Source organism: Schizosaccharomyces japonicus (genome assembly GCF_000149845.2).
Source record: "Schizosaccharomyces japonicus yFS275 unplaced genomic scaffold supercont5.4, whole genome shotgun sequence".
Lineage (NCBI taxonomy): Eukaryota > Fungi > Ascomycota > Schizosaccharomycetes > Schizosaccharomycetales > Schizosaccharomycetaceae > Schizosaccharomyces > Schizosaccharomyces japonicus.
Window position 1 is genome coordinate 143176 of NW_011627863.1, and position 5895 is coordinate 149070.

At 41.4% G+C, this 5895-nt stretch overlaps 4 non-coding genes across 4 annotated transcripts; 2 read left to right on the forward strand and 2 right to left on the reverse strand.

Annotated features, from left to right (window-relative positions):
• The first annotated feature begins 2104 nt into the window (after positions 1 to 2104).
• SJAG_16353 lies at positions 2105 to 2176 on the forward strand. The gene has a single exon. It is a non-coding gene; the product is annotated as a tRNA-His (tRNA).
• Positions 2177 to 2303: 127 nt separating this feature from the next.
• Positions 2304 to 2375, reverse strand: SJAG_16354. The gene has a single exon. It is a non-coding gene; the product is annotated as a tRNA-Pro (tRNA).
• Positions 2376 to 2587: 212 nt separating this feature from the next.
• On the reverse strand, positions 2588 to 2680 carry SJAG_16355. The gene has a single exon. It is a non-coding gene; the product is annotated as a tRNA-Lys (tRNA).
• Positions 2681 to 3131: 451 nt separating this feature from the next.
• On the forward strand, positions 3132 to 3203 carry SJAG_16356. The gene has a single exon. It is a non-coding gene; the product is annotated as a tRNA-Val (tRNA).
• Positions 3204 to 5895: the final 2692 nt, after the last annotated feature.

Below are 5895 nucleotides of genomic sequence, written 5' to 3' on the forward strand. Positions count from 1 at the left end.
TCCTCCTCCACTACCTTATAGTGATTTTTGATCATCTTCTTACATTGGGCATATTACCTTGAAGGAACGCAAGAAGCGTTCGAAGTACTAACAGATCACAAGAATCTAGTATCGTTTTTCAACTCTCCAAAGCCGTCTGCCCGCAAGAAGATACTGCGGTGGCTCTACGAATTGAGCGAATACAATTTTGAAATTAAATACAGACGTGGCGAAGAAAATACAATGGCTGATGCCTTGTCAAGAAGACCTGATTATGAAGAAAGTTATGCGACAGACATAATTTGCAGTCTTACTGTTTCAAAAAATTCATTAGTTCAGGCGATTCAGGCAGCCTATGAAAAAGACACAGCGTTTAAGCGACTGATACAAAACGCAGAATTAAGAAGAAAAGCCGACGTTGATTTACGTCGAGGTTTATTATATGACGAAAAAGACGCAATTATTGTGCCGACAGAAGGCGATCACATTGAGATGATCCTAAAAGAATATCACGATGATTCCCTGAATGGTGGACATCAAGGACGTGATAAAACATTTGCTAAAATTGCAGCCAAATTCAGTTGGTATGGAATGTCAAATGTCATTAGAAAATATGTTTCGGCCTGCCCTATATGTCAAATGGCGAAATGGAGAAATCATAAGCCTTATGGAGCCGTTAGATGTTCCAAATCGCCCAGCTGAGGCATTGTCAATTGATTTCATTACAGATTTACCGAAAAGCAGAAACTTCGATTCTATTCTAGTTATCGTCGATCGATTCTCAAAAGGGTTAACAGCCGTCCCTTGCAATAAAACTGTTACGGCAAGTGAATTGAAAGATCTAATGAATGAACAGGTATTTTGGGTAAAAGGAAAACCAAAAAATATACTAAGCGATTGTGGCCCACAACTTCGAGCAAAGGAGTGGCAGAGTTACTGCGCGTCTTTAGGAATTGAATTAAGCTTTACAGCAGGTTACAGACCGCAGACGAATGGTCAGACAGAGCGGATGAACCAAACTCTCGAAAAATACTTAAGATGTTATTGCTCGAAGTTCGAAGATACTTGGGCGAATTATCTGAAAAGAGCCGAATTCAATCATAATACAACACCTAACGCAGCAACAGGGAAAACCCCATACTTCATTGAACATGGACGCGAAGCAGTGGTATCTGACATCGATGAATTAAAAGCGGAATATCAAAAGGTCCCATCAATTACCGAAATCGCAAAAATAAATGACGAAATTCGAGAATGCTTGCGAAAAGCAAACGAAAAATCCAAATTTTATTACGATCAGAAAGCACAAGAAGCGCCGAATTTCAGAATTGGTGACTTAGTTCTACTAAAGAAAGGATTCAACGCGTATTGGCCAACAACAGGAAAGCTAGACATGCCATACGCAGGACCGTTTAAGATCGTTGGAAAAATTGGAGATTTATCTTACCGCTTAGACCTGAAAGAAACAAACAGACAACATCTCCCGGACCGATTTCATGTGTCCCAACTTGAGAAATACAACGCTAGAGAACCACCAATTGTCGCGAAGGATGACTACCAAATTACTAGCATCACAGCTATCTTGAATCACAGGGTCAAAGGAAATGAATTATGGCTATACTGCGTCTACACGAAGCCATACAATGACGAAGTGACAGGTGAGCCCCAATTCGAAACTCACAAAGACTGGTTACTCGCTCAAAGAGTAAAACATTTGGCAATTGAAGAATTAAGATCTTATTGTCAACGCCATAAGATTTCTAAGGCATCTTACCCGAGATATGAAAACCCACGAACTGCAAAGCGACGCTCTTCTAAGAAGAATTAAAGCGCGCCGCAAATTCTATTAAGATTGAGTCAATCTTGGAGGAGGAATGTCAAAGACAATACTCCAGATGTCTAATTGATAACTCCGGTCTAGATATCTATTTGCCACTGTCAACAGTATAAAAGGCCCGAAGTAACACTAAGATAGCTGTCGAACAATAAACTGATCAATACATATTCACCTATAACTTTCTAAACCTAAATCTTCTTTTCAAAAACCATAAACGATCAGTCCAACTGCTGAGCAACCTTTCGACTCCAACCTAAATCGGAAACCTCCGTTGACAGGGCATGAGAAGCTCACATGGTCCAGTGGTCAAGACTCAACGTTGTGGCCGTTGCAACCCAGGTTCGATTCCTGGTGTGGGCTTGCTTTTGTTTCTGCCGAGTGTAGGCAACTTCAGGCAGATCATGACAGCACGACCAGGCCATCCACCATGGACGGAAACGGCTCAAATTGTAAACAAGCAACACGCACGCCCGTAGCCGGGCAAAAAGGGCTGTTGTGGGAATCGAACCCACGACCACCATCACCCTAAGATGGTATCATACCACTAGACCAAACGGCCACCATGTCTCTACCCCTCAAATAGTCCTCTAAGTTCACGCTGCCTCAACACAAACCTTTACGTGCTGGTCTTCCATCAGGATTGTTTGCGTGTTCCCACAAACAAGTATACTTGAAGTGAAGGCATTCCAATGTAATACGGGCGGCGCCCAGCATTCAACCTTCGGCCCGCATCGACATGGCCCAAGTTTTTCCCGCCATGGGAAAAAGTATCTCCCACTGCGAGACTCGAACTCGCAACCTTCCGGTCACCTGACTATCGTGTCCTAAAAGCCGGACGCTCTAAGCCGATTGAGCTAAGCGGGACTGGCTCGTAAAAATCTCTACCATCGTAGTACATCCCTCCATCCATAGTTCTTTGTGTTTGATTATTCTCCGTTTTCTACGGCACAAGACTTGCGACGAATACCCTTCTCGTCATAGACCGCATTTCAACATCACATCTTCAGCCCACTACTACCCTGTCTTCCCCGTTCGAGTTCCGAGTTCTTATTTTCTTACCTCCTCTTGTTTTTTTCCGCAGAAAGCCGAATGAGGACTCGACACGAGCTGATTAGAAACACGAGCCACCGGAAGCAAAACGCGATAGAGTGAAAGTCAATGAATCCCCGTCGCATTAGAAGCGCAAAAACGAAGACATTACGGTTCGTTGATTTGAGCGGCGAACCGAAAAAGCCAAACAAGAAACCAAAACCGGCGTTCGTTTTGAGGCTTACGGCTACTTGTACTGTGAGTAGGACCGGACAATAGAAGACTGAGTTCCGTGTTCTAGTGGTATGATTTCTCCTTCACACGGAGAAGGTCCCGGGTTCGATCCCCGGCGGGACTAGCTGGTTTTTTGGTTCCTCTTATTGTGAATAGAAGGGGCTCAAGCTTGCTATTTTACTCATCTTTTTGCTCGCATGTATTCATCAAAGATATCCTGTATACGTTCAGGCTTCCACTTTTCTTTTCTTTCATTTCATTTTATTTCCTTTCATTATATTTCCTTTCCTTTCATTTTATTTCATTTTCTTTTCTTTCATTTCATTTCATTTCATTTTCTTTCATTTCATTTTATTTTATTTTATTTTATTTTATTTTTGTAAAGTTTATACGCTCTAGCGGCGCGCACGCGATTAAATACGATCGCCAACTTCAAACAGCGATTCTGATCGCTACAGGCATCGTACGAGGTTCGCGTGACAACAATTGCAGTCGCGTAATTTACCTCTTCGTGACTGTATAATTCACGCCACGCTTAGTCATACCATTATGACTAAGAACCGTTTCTTCAGTATAAATACCTTAGTCTTCATTTCATTTTCTTTCATTTCATTTTATTTTATTTTATTTTCTTTTCTTTTCTTTTCTTTTCTTTTATTTTCTTTTATTTTCTTTTCTTTTATTTTCTTTTCATTTTATTTTATTTTATTTTATTTCACTAAATTTGCTTTTTCTTCTGCTACTTATTTTTACACAATATAGTTTAATCAATTCAGCTCAATTCAATTCAATTCGATTCAATTCAATTCAACTCAACTCAATTTTCCATATTATCTTTTCTTTTCTTTCACTGTAATAGAATACACTATATTCTATTGTATAAACTTAACATTTAATCTATTGTAAAATTGTTCTATCGTCATCGGCAACGTAGCACCAGTCAGTGAAAAAAGATGTGCGTAGCGATAGAAGAGAGAGAGGTGTTGGGGCGAGTAAAGAAAGGTGGTAAGCGTAAGGGGTAGCTGAGAGCAGGAGTAATGAGCAAAGGACAAGAGTCGTAAAAGTGAATGGAAAATAAAACTAAAAAGGGTTGATGTGTCTCAAGGGAAGAGGGGTTGATTGTCAAAGACAATACTCCAGATGTCTAATTGATAACTCCGGTCTAGATATCTATTTGCCACTGTCAACAGTATAAAAGGCCCGAAGTAACACTAAGATAGCTGTCGAACAATAAACTGATCAATACATATTCACCTATAACTTTCTAAACCTAAATCTTCCTTTCAAAAACCATAAACGATCAGTCCAACTGCCGAGCAACCTTTCGACTCCAACCTAAATCGGAAACCTCCGTTGACATTGTTCGACCTCAGTCCGAGATTGCTCCGTAGTTAACAATATATCGATAACTCATCAACTTGAACATTTTATTGAGACGCTTGAAAAAAACCTATTATGGCAAGCCACGAGAAGCCGAGCCAATCTGTGGGAAGAAGCCCCGACTCAACATTGTCTGAGGCAGACATAATTTCGCTAGTCGCATCGACGGTCTCAAGATGCTTGAAAGAAGAGCTCTCTTCTTTAAGACCGACGACAGCTTCTGTTCCTGAAGCACCAGAGCAGAGTGAGAAAAAGTCGGCCGCTACAACCCTATCCGATAGTTTAATTCAAATTGAAGAACGATTGGTCTACGATCAGAATTGCGATCCAACCACGTACATAGAAAAGGTCGCGGGGTACTTTGACCGACACTATGCGACGGCCAGCGAGGAAGAGCGACAAGACAAGCTTAAGAAGTTTATTCCAAGCGACATGTTTGAAAGAATAAAAGGGAAAGAAGCCCAATTCACGACATGGAAGGAAACCGCCGTAGCTATTTTGGAACCAGAGCTACTTACGCGACGCCGAAACCTTATTATGGACATTGGAAACCTTAGCGATCGAGGCAAAGCCGCTGATTTCGGTCGTGCCTTTGCGCGTTATTTTCGCCAACCGCGTTTGACCATGTGGGATTCGTTCGTGGTCGGTTTACTGGCGGGAATGCCGAAAAAAGCGCGAGAATTTCTCATTGAAAAAGACATCGAGAAAGGAAACTTAACGGATATCGACTGGCTAATGACGAGATTACAACAATATGAAGAGAACAGTGCTCGTTTGAACGAATCGACAACCAGGAATATTTCCAATGCACCGAAACACAGAGAATACGGCACGCGCAACAATTATCGCCAACGCGGAAACTCGTCGTACAGTTACAACGAGAGCCCGAGACCATTCAAGCGTCAATTCCGTTATGACAGGAATTATTATAACAACTACAAATTTAATAAAACAAATGGATTCATAAAAACAAACAAATTCGCACCCAAGGAGAAAGAAGAAGAGGACCCAAAGTCAGAATGACTAACGCACCTCATGGCAGCAATCGTCACTCAAGACCAAAGCGGAAGAAAGAACAATGGAGTATACATTGATGTTTTTATGAGGATATCGAAGGAACCGAGAAAGCACTAATTGATGGCGGCGCAACCAAAAGTTTCGTATCAACAAACTTTGTGGAGAAATATCAGCTCCCTTACAATCTATTGGAAGACTCCGAGTTTGTAATTACAGCCAGTGGTCATCGAATGGAGATTCTAGGAATTCTCGAACTTAGTGTGCAGCTTAATAAAAGACAATGGACTTTCATTTCCGTGTGGTAGAACAATTCCAGCAGACATTATTGTGGGACATGACACTTGAAATCCCTCCGCCGTGGATTCATAGGTTAACCCATAGAACCTGAAATTACTTATCGCTGGGGGACAATTTGATCC